The following is a 12,247-nucleotide window of genomic DNA, read 5'->3' on the forward strand; positions in this document are numbered from 1 at the left end:
ACATTTATCAGCAAAACTGCTTCGAAAGAGTTAAGCGAAGAGCTTTCTCCCCATGACAGTCTGCTAAGTACCGTCAGGATTCGCTAACCAGTATTTTTCGGCACATGCTCATGATCCGCTTCATAAAGAAGTATGACAGCTACAGCCATACAAAATGCGACATGCATACTTCTGAGAGGCAAAAAGAGGCCTTCCTCACACATATTCTTACCTGAAAAACATATATAATCCAAACAAATAGACTCGAATATATAAACAGATCGAATATATAAACCCCATTCATTTTTTGATATTGTTAAAAGAGCAACGGTTCGCAGCCCATGTCAGCCTTCACATCCCAAAGCTCCTTGCAGGAAAAATAATAAATGTGCCAAAATGTATGCCAAGAAACTGACAAAAGAAGTTGCCCACTAATGCTGAATTCCTTTGAAATTGCTGAATTCCTTTGAAATATGCCATCAATGTTGAGTTCTGTCAATCAGTTGAATATGTGGAAATATGTCATCAAGAGGTTTTATGCTGCTATGTAATGTCTTCAAAGATAAAACAAAAATGAAAGCGACCCAGTTCCAGCTGGGAAAGCACGTTAGCAACAATAAAGAATTCCGGTGCATTCTTTATAATTTCTAATTAATGAACGGCATTAATTGGAAATCCAATTAATGTTGCTCATTAATTGCGAATCCAAGAAAGCGTACATCTAGAAAATAGACAAAGTCTACTTTACCGAAGAAAATACTTTGCAAAAGACATTCGCTCCCAAAAATAAAACTGAATGCCTTCTTCAAAAGTACGCTGCTTTAGTCTACAGTAAATTATTTCTACACTTTGACAAGTAAATAATACATAAAAAGTACATATTAACTTCGCAGCCCTATAAATGACATTTTTAAACACGAGCACTTGAGAAGATTGACCAGTATTCAGCTAAGCCAACAAGAATGTTTTATGTTCATATAATGCTCTATGATGTTAGAAACCTAGAACTCTTTGAGGACCTGCATACAAATACACTCATAGAATATATGCGTATAGACGCAGACATGGCTGTGCGGTTAAGAAGCTCGCTTTGCAATTACGTGGTTTCGGGTTCAGTCCCACGACGTAGTACTTTGGACAAGTTTCTTCTACGACCCAAGTTTTGTGAATGGATCTGATCGGCGGAAATCTGTCTTGTGTGTGTGTGTGTCTATGTATGTAAATATACACAAATATAAGATATACTACAGTAGTATGTATGCATGTATGCGTGCATGTTTTCGTGTGTGCGTTCAAATATCCGTTAGAATTTCAGAAATATGCCGTTAAAATATATTAACTTTGTTCTAACACCATATTCTGCAATTCAATCCGCCCCCAAGAGGATTTTCCTCGCAATATATGTCACTTTATACCTGTGTTGCTGTGTATATTGTCCCCATGTGAACTAACATGTAGCTGTGCAATGGAGATAGTTCTTATCCTTCGGTGCTATTTAACGTGTTTGTTCAACTTCCTGAAATAATGAAATACCTCAAGTGGACGTATAACGAGGGGAAGCGATCCCCTATATACAACATATACCATTGCATTATTTTAGCTCGTTTATTTTTGTATGCATCTGTGTTCAAGTGTATATATGCATATACGCACACACACAATCAAATACAAACATACAGGTATATACATGTGTGTAAGTTTGTGTATGTGTGTGTGTGTGTGTGTGTGTGTGTGTGTGCATAGATATGAATCTCTAAATGTAGGAGCATGCTTTTATTTTTATCTTTGTTCGATTCAATCATTGTATCGCGGCCATACTGCAGCACAACCTTGATGTCTAGTTCTATATCATTTATTTTTCTCGAACTGCTAAGTTTGGGATACATACACAAAACAACACCTATAATCATTTCGTCACACACACACGCATGCGCGCACAAATTAAGTATTTCAGTGCATAATCGATTTTTCTACGTGGGCTATCACGCAGTGCTTAAGAAAAGAACACCGCAAAATATTGTATTTAGAACTGTATTATGTAAAATATTGTATCCCGCATTCTAACTAATATGGAAACTGGCCTTATAACACAAACAACGAGTGAAGCTTAAACCCACGTGAGAGCCATTACATTGAAATTCAAAACAGAAGCTTAATCTTTGGAATGGATCTATTCTATCAGGGCTGACCTGGGGTTGCATAACAGCAGCAATAACAACAGGTAATGACAATGTAACATAACTGTGTCCTCTCACCAAATCAGTTGGAAGTATTGATTAATTCTCCATAAGCATAGAAATATCCACGGTAATATATAACGTTAGAATTACACGTTCTATGCTGCACGTTCATTTTTCTAAGCATTTATAATGTTATGACAGCTGACACCTCCCACTTTATTTAGAGGATAGAAATTATCAAACATTGTTGCCAGCAGTATGGAACAAACAAATACAAAGACCCGGTTTTCGGTAATGAGTTAGTGCAAATAATAATAGTTTCGCTCGCTGGAACAAGGCCAAAGAAATTAGAAGGGAACGGCTACACTTGATTGAATCAAGATTGGTACAAGATTGGTACTTATTTTATTGATTACGAAAGGTATGAATACAGTGTCATTCGGAGTTATACAGCGTATATGACACGATGAAAAGCAGTCGAGAGATGAACAATAATAGGTTGAAAGCAACATCTGCAACAAAATAAGAGGGCAACAGGCTTCCATACTTCACTGGATTTTCAATGTATGTGTGGAGGGTGTTTATATGTGCGACGTATGTGTTGTGCGTGTGTACGCGCGCATGTCTGTCTCAGGAGAGAAAGTGAGTGAAAAAAATTAAGTAGGGTATATACGAGAGACAGCTGAAGGTGAAAGAAAGAGTGGGAGCAGAATGAAGCAAATATGATGGAGAAGAGAATACTAGGCAGACGACACACTGTAAAATGTGACCAATTCAAAGTGCAGATATCACACACGTGACCAACAGACAGGATAACAAAATAACGCAGTTATGTTTGTCTGTTTATATTTTTATTGTATTCCATAGACTCACACCATTTTAATATTAGATAAGGAATGAATTCGACAAAAATTTGGGGGACAGAAAAAGTAAATAATATTGAAACGATGTTGAGTGGAACACGTAATAGCTTCATAAATCAAGTTACAGGAAAAAAGTATTTGACGACCAATTTAAGAGTGAACAAATAATAGAATTTGTATTTCTAAAATGAAGTGGGGCTGTGAACACGTTCCCAGATGCCATATTTGTGTGGTTGATATATGCGTATGTGTGTGTGTGTGTGTGTGTGTGTGTGTGTGTGTGTGTGTGTGTGTGTGTGTGTGTGAGTGTGTAGCATTTCTTTATATATTTTTACTTGGTGCAAATTTTTTTCTATGTATTCAAGTTTTGGGGGAGAGGGGGCTGGCTTTCGGTAAGTTCACATTTTTAGGCCTTGGCATACAAAGATAAATGAAATATGAAAGAAGAAGAAGAAGAAGAAGAAGAAGAAGAAGAAGAAGAAGAAGAAGAAGAAGAAGAAGAAGAAGAAGAAGAAGAAGAACAACAACAACAACAACAACAAGCACAACAACAATAACGGCAACGGCAACGAGGACGATAGGAAGGGGGCGGATAAGATAATTGAAAACAAATTATTTGTCTAGGGAACATTATAAGTAGAATAGTTTGTCCCAGAATAATTTAACAAAATGAACTAACGAATATATATATATATATATATATATACACACGTATGCGAGTTCACATATGTGCTGTACGTATGTTAAGTCAAAGGGTAATAATCTGAACACAGTGCGCAAAAACTTTTAATTTAAATTTTGCCTTAGTTGAAGGAAGAGAAATATACATTTGTATATACATGTGTATATGTGTGGACACATGTCTGCCATACGCATATACGCACACGCACAAACACTCATACACACACCCATACACAAACACTTGTCAAAATGCCGCCCCCTATCACTTTTGTCCAATGACTTCTTTCCAGTGACATATTCTTACGACTCTCTTTCTGCAACTTTGTTTTTCCTATGACGTTTTTCTAGGGACTTTTTTCCCTTGGAATAATTTCATTTTGTTATATTTGTTTCGTTATGATATTGCTGTTCTTTTTAGTTCCTTGTCTACATTGAGTGCGCAGACCTTTCATGAAAAGCCATCCACTCATGATCAACCCATTGTCTTTTTCGTCTATCTAAAGCAGTATTAGATGTGATCGAACCCCAGACATTGGTGCGTGATTGAAAAGAAATTTAGTCGCTATTTCTAGCGAAATGCATGACCATGTAGAAAGCTTCTTGGTGGTTCGTCGTTGTGTAAGAGATATGCGGGTGTAGCCTGTGAGCAAATGATTTTATGCAAATGAATTTATGCGAAGTGATATGTGGGTGGTCTCTGTATGCAAATAAATAGCAAAATGCGCTATTTTGTGTTTTGGTAGATTATTAAGGTTTGTTCGGGAAAGATCTGCCAGTCCAGACAGGCCTGACGTAATTTATAACAAGTTTACTGGATGTGGTCCATAATGAATATAATGGAATTTAAATGAATCCATAACGGTTTCTTTGTAGTCATACATTGTTTCTTTTTATTGACCAAGTGTAATGATTGTGAGTTATCCAACTACGTTTGTGAATGTTGTAGAGGTGCTGTATGTAATTCAAAGTATTTGTCGTGTGTGTATGCAGTGTTATAATGTCTGTTGGATGTGATGGGTGGCTATAGCAGATGCTATCTGGTATTGCTGGTAGAAAGTGAAGACAATGCTGTAGGCAAGTGCTACTTTTAGTGTTTGTAGATGCGTTTTCTAAATGATTCATGAAAGGAGTAATATTTAGAAATATGACTGATGACAAAGCGGATGGGTACGATTGAGAACTGAGATGTCAAGTATATACCAGTTACTAGTATCTGTTTGCTCTTTGTGAGTGTATGTCGTGTAGATATAATTGAATAGAGTTAAAGGACGGATCCTTGTATATAACGCTTGAAAAATTGGATCTTTTCTTTTTGAAAGCCAGATTTTAAAGATTTTTCTAGTTAACTAAATAATTTGAAACTTCGTATACTGGTAGAATGTGTCAAAAGAAAACAATAATTTCAAGGTGTGTGTGTGTGTGTGTGTGTGCTTGACGACCTAAGAGATAGTTTCCTAACTGAAGTTGTGTATGTCGTCTCTTTCTTCCAAAAGGCGGCATTAAATATATAATTTATCCGTGGGTAACGAGGAAAGGAGATGAAGACATTAATGGTGTCTGTAGAGTTAAAACAGTGTGCGTAGAAAGGCTTAATTGAAGAAACCGCTTCATATTTTTCACTCGGTTTCTGAGTAGCGTAATGTTTCAGTTTGTGAATCCATGTTACCAGCCGTAAAGATGAATGTGTGGGTTAGTGATGTCACGCCGGAGTACTTTCTAGGAAGTGTGAAACTGTTCGAAAGGGAGGGATGGGCCGGGAAGTTGCTGCTGCCAACAAAAGGCCTGTAAATTGCGTTTCTCCGTAGTAGATTAAGCTTGTGCAGAGAGTAATACATTATCTTCCCCAAGAATAATAACCTTGAACTGGTGTAATTATTACCACGAGACAGACATAATGAATGCATACATATGCTTCCGGCAGAAGTGGAATATCTTGAAGACAAGGGTCCAGGAAACGGTAATGCTGCAACTTTCGAAGAAAAAGGAGTGTATTTAACATGATACCGACACTAGAGAATCCAGGCGTCGGGGAAAATAATGAGATATATTGCAACGTTCGCGGTAGGGATGGTGAAGGAGCTGTGCGGTGACGGGGAAAGTGGGGAATTAATGGACAAAGGAAAGAGGAAAAAATAACGAGAAGAGAAATAAGAATACAGACCATAGTCGGTGGCGAAGAATGGTGAAAAGCAACACCAACTCAGTATTGAAACTAAATATTAAATATGTCCATATACATCCATCCATGCATATATACATACAAACACACGCATACACGCACTCATATACATATATATGTACATAAGCAAACACACACACATACACACATATATATATATACCAATATAGACAGATGTGTGTGAGAGTATGCGTGCGTATGCGAGAGAAGGCAAAGAGAGAGAGAGAGAGAAAGAGAGAGAGAGAGAGAAAGAGAGAGAGAGAGAGAGAGAGAGAGAGAGAGAGAGAGAGAGAGAGAAGAGAGAGAAGAGAGAGAGGATTAGTAGAGAGAAGACAGAGAGAGAGGTAAATTGTAGTGTAAAAAAAATCCTTTGTTGAATTCAGATAACATGCAGTTGTTAAATGGTGAATACAAACAATCTATTATCTATACACATTGATCTTCGGTTTTTCGGCCAGTTAAGATCACAACATACTTGTTATAGTAACAAGTATGTAGCGATCGGTGAAGTAGTTATATTATTGATCAGATCTCAGCCCAGTGTGTTATGGTGTTTGTCTTCAAACAAGGTTCAATGTGTCTCTGTGTTACTTTAGTAGTATTTCTTTTTGATATATCAGTTTTTAAATAGCTCACGCTCTCTCTTTTTCTTTCTCTCTCTTCTCACTCTCTCCTTCTTCTCTTTTTTTCTTTCAATATATTTATATCTATCTTCACCACTCTCTCACTTTCTCTCTTTCTATCTATCTCTTACATTTCTTACACATAATTGCATGTTTTAACCAGCATGGCTAAGGTCTATATTCTTTTATTCTTTTCATTCATAGGACTGATGGCACCGCCTCCAATGCTTTTTCACCAGATTATATCGACATCAATACTTTGACCGTGCTTATTTTAAGAACCTTGTAAATAGAGGTAGGCTAAGTCATCTTTGCCGTAAAGGGACGTAACCAGGTGGGAGTAGAACAACTGGAGGTATTTAATACTCGAGATTTTTTTGTTTACTTTTTATTTCTATAAGAATACACGACGAAGACATGTATAGTGTACAAAATTTCTCTTACAAATGCATTGATCGATCCGAACATATAGAAGGAGACACTTGCTCAAGACGCTATATACTGTGAGATCGATCCGGTAACTGTTTAACCTGGCAGCCATAACTGTACACACTCACACACACACACACACACACACACACACACATGCACACACGCACACACGATAACAATTTAGCTCAGCTTTACATTACTTAAAGTTTCGTGAGCGTAGAACACGTCCACATCACCAGATGTTCGAGGACACAATAGAGAGAATTTTCTGTTTTTTTTTTTTTTAATTTGTAAAATTTTCTCGATTCTGTCTCCGAACGTTTAATGTACTGCACTTGAACTAAAGCAGAAGTGAGTAAAATTGATATTAAATATATGTAACTACAAAGAAATTTGGTGACTGCCACATTCTTTTGTTTTCTTCGCTCACTCGCGGGCGTGTACATATATACATACATACATACATACATACATACATACATACATACATACATATAGATGTAGATATGTGTGTATATATGAATACATATATATGTATGTATGTACGTATGTATGAACTTGTAACTCTCTCTCTCTCTCTTCTCTCTCTCTCTCTATATATATATATATATAATATATTATATATATAATATATGTATGTAAATATATATATATATATATATATATACATATTACATACATACATACGTACGTACATATATACATACATACATACATACATACATACGTACGTATGCACTTGTAACTGTCTCTCTATACCTATGTATATATATGTATATATATACATACATACATACATACATACATACATACATACATACATACATACATACATACATACATACATGCATACATACATATTTACATACATACATACATACGTGTGTGTGTGTGTTTTATTATTAATGACTTACAAGACCAGTTCCGTTTCTTTATATTTTTCCAAGCACATTTACATAATGAGACATTTCTGCATGGCCAAGTGATTAGGCAATTAGGCTTTCGACCATTAACTCATGGTTCATAAGGCTCACTTCTCAGTCCGTGAGTTTCATTGTGTTCTTGGGCAAGGTACTTTACTTCACATTACTCCAGTTCACTCAGCTAGTAAAAATGAGTATTAACGCGGACAGAGCATCCAACCAGCATCAAATTGGCACGGCAACGTCAACAAATCATTGCTATGACCGGAAACCTTCAGGTATGCAAAGGGATGCGTACAGCGCAGTCTTATCTTTGTCCTTTTCTCTTAGCATTTACGTAATATTACGAAATTAACAACCAGATAAAATCAACTATAGCACCAACACTTCATGGATTATGAGTAAATACGCATGCAGAATCATTTGCTTTTGTTTAATAAATGAATATTTAGTCTCATAATAAAATTATATCCAGTTGTTAGGCAACAGTACTTTCGGTAAATTAAAATGAAGATAACGGTAACTTGTTTCGTTTTAGTCACGAATCTTTAGGATTTGCTTGTGTGCGCAGACATGACTGAATTATAAAGAATTACTAGATTATTGTAAACGCTTACTGGAGTACGACTACAGCATAGGTTAAGAATAATAAATATGAATATACGGAGTTAGATTCACAAGCACACTCTTCTGGGTTCGATCACACTGCTCAGCAACGTATATAATCAGAATAGCAGAGAGAATTAAGGAAACCGTGTGAAATACTGTGAAGAGTAGATGGGATAGAAAGGTAAGAAAGATAGAAAGTTAGGCGCGGGAGAGGCTGTGTGGTAAGAAGCTTGCTTACCAACCACATAGTTCCGGGATCAGTCCCACTGCGTGGCACCTTGGGCAGGTGTCTTCTACTATAGCCTCGGGTCGACCAAAGCCTTGTGAGCGGATTTGGTAGACGGAAACTGAAAGAAGACCGTCGTATATATGTATATATGTGTGTGTGTTGTGTGTGTGTATATGTGTGGTGTGTGTGTGTGTGTGTGTGCGTGTGTGTGTGTGTGTATCTTTGTGTGTCTGTGTTTGTCCCCACAACACCGATTGACAACCGTGCGGGTGTATTTACGCCGCCAAACCTAGCGGTTCGGCAAAACTGACCGATAGAATAAGTACTAGGCTTACAAAGAATAAGTCCTCGGATCGATTTTTTCGACTAAAGACGGTGCTGCAGCATGGCCGCAGTCAAATGACTGAAACAAGTAAAAGAATAAAAGAATGAAAGAATATGTGTGTGTGTGTGTATATATGTATGTATGTATGTAGTATGTATGTATGTATGTATGTATGTATGTAAGTATGTATGTATGTATGTATGTATGTATGTATGTATGTATGTATGTACGTATGTATATTTCTGTTGTTGTAACAGCAACTACGTTCGTAAAAAATATCATCGTGTTTGTTTCGTGCAATACAAATTTTCGACGCTTCTAGTAATAAAAGAAAAACATATTTGCTTGTTTACATTTATACACATTGTTGTTCTATAATGCTAAACTATTTAACGTCTAATTCGGTGGGGGGGGGGTAGCAGGCAGTTTAGCTTAGTGGTAAAGGAGTCTCTGAGGGATATGAGTTCGAGTCCCAAGGGCTGGTTGTTGACAATTTTTTTCCGCTCGGTAAGAGTAATTTATCCAGTATTTCTGCCTTTCTAACAGCAACTCTGCGTCCGAAAAATATCATCTTCTTGTCTGTATCATACAATGCATATTTCGACATTTATAATAATAAAGAGAAAAAAAGATATTTGTATGTTTACGTTTATACACACACACACACACACACACACACACACACACATACATATATATATATATATACCACACACACACACACACACACACACACACACCACACAACACACACCACCATACATATATATATATATACACACACACACACACACCACACACACACACACACACACACATATATATATATATATATATATGAACAGCCATGGGGTTGCACCTAGAAAGTTCTTCTCCGGGAGAAGACTAGCAGTCACCCATACACACCAACCTCTCCTCTCCACGCCACCGATGTGAAAGGCGAAGGCTAGTACGGCTTGCACCAGTAACGTCGCAACTCATTTCTACAGCTGAGTTAACTGCAGCAACACGAAATAAATTGTCTTGCTCAAGAGCTCAACACAAAGCCACCTCTAGGAATCGAACTCACTACCTCATGATTCTGAACCCGACGCTCTGACCACTGAGCCATGCATCTTGATACACACACGCACACACACACACACATATATATATAATCTATTTATATATATATATATATATATATATATATATATATATGCATGTTCACGTTTTGTTAATACACAGAAACATCTAAGTATACACGTATATGCCAACTCAGTCACATACGAATGTATGTATGTATGTATGTATGTATGTATGTATGTATCTATGTATGTATGTATGTATGTATGTATGTATGTATGTATGTATGTTCCGTTAATTGAATACTGCTGGACACGGCTGTAGGAAGGTATACTGGACATAAAAAGGTCGAAACGATGGTCATCTCTAGTAGACAGTCAATAGAGATTGTCTGGAAGCGTGTGATTTGCGTTGATAACAAAAACTGTAACAACGACACCATCAAAAGAATGCTTAGTCACATAGGCAAAAGACCACACATCTTAGGATGGCGAAGAAAATTAAACCGACCTCTTTATATGACTGGTATTCGTTATCATTGCCCTGGGAGCGATGAAAAGTAAAGTTGACCATTGCAAATATTTGGACAGAGAAAAAGAAATAGATGAATGAAGCACAATACATTAGATGTAGGCAGCAATCAAACAGGTTGCCTCTCTCTCTCTCTCTTCTCTCTCTCTCTCTCTTTCGCTTTCACTTTCACTTTCACTTTCCTCTTTTTTTCTCTTTCTCTCTCTTTCTTTCCACTTATATCAGTGTGAGAATGCATGTCTGTGTGAGTGTATGCATATCTGTATGTGTGGTTGCGTGTGTCTAGGTATGTGGTGTGTCTAGGTGTGTATGTATATGTGTGTGAATGTGTGTGCTTATGCGTATAGGCGAACAGGAAAAGTCGTTAAAATGTTGTATAGAATACATTGAGATTCATTCCGACACAAAGCGGTTCGAGTTCGATTCTCGACGAGGTTAACTTTATTTTTTATCCACTCGAGTTCGATAGATATAGTACTCGTACGGTACCGGAAACGATCTCTCTCCTCCCCCCCCCTCTCGCTCTCACGCTTTTTCTCTCTCCCATTCCCTCTTTCTCTCTTTTTCTTTCTTTCCCATTCTCTCTCTCTCTCTCTCTCTCTCTCTCTCTCTCTCTCTCTCTCTCTCGTTCTCACACACACACAAACACACAAACGCTCACGCACTCGCTTTTTCTTGCATTGTCTCTCTCCACATGTCTTTCTTTCAAGAAGCAATCTGCTGTGGTCAAACGTGAAGAATGTTCTCTGCCGGATGTACGTAACTTGACGGCCGGAAATTTGTGACCAGAGTAGCGAAAATCATGGGTTATGAATGAATGCGTATACGGACGACATAAACAGTAAACTCAATTCACATATTTTAGTCTTGTGTAAGTAGACTTCGTGAGTAAACTTCGTTGGCTTCGGCAGTTTGAATCGATGATCGAACTGACGAATTCAATCAAAGCGTGTATGATACTTTTAGTGAGTTAGAAACTGAAGAAAAGATTCCTAGAACAGCTTCAGTTACCATTTATTGAAAGAGAAGAGTTTTTGCCATTATTTGAGTTTCATGGTCTGCGATCTTTCAGAGTAGTGACCAAAGCATTAGATTATGCATAGATGTTCGCGCATTCACACACACGCGCACGCACACACACACACACACACACACACACACACACACACACACACACACACACACACACAGTGTCATCATCATCATCATCATTTTTTGCTTTCCATATTACATTTGCTTTCCATATTACGTTTGCTTTCCATATTAACTTGGGGTTGGTGTGTGCGTGTGTTTGTGTGCATGTGAATCTGTGTGCAGATATAGAACTTCTGGAGACTTTGTCTTGCAGTACAAATCACATGTAAGCTCTCACTTTAAACACTTGGTTGTGACTCCCTATGTGCCTCTCTTGGGCTAGCACCACTTTGCATGAGGTCGGGACACATTCCACTGTTGGTTTACCTAGGTAGAGTGGGTATGCAGAGTTATCTAGGTTTCCCCCACTTTATCAGGTTTGTTTCAAGGACGGGGGTCATATACAAAAATCCATACTGATAAACGTCTACCGAAAAGATACCACTGTCTGAGGAATCTCCAGAATAACGACATGAAACTCAGGATAATGCAAT

The sequence above is a fragment of the Octopus sinensis genome, linkage group LG1, assembly GCF_006345805.1.
Source record: "Octopus sinensis linkage group LG1, ASM634580v1, whole genome shotgun sequence".
Lineage (NCBI taxonomy): Eukaryota > Metazoa > Mollusca > Cephalopoda > Octopoda > Octopodidae > Octopus > Octopus sinensis.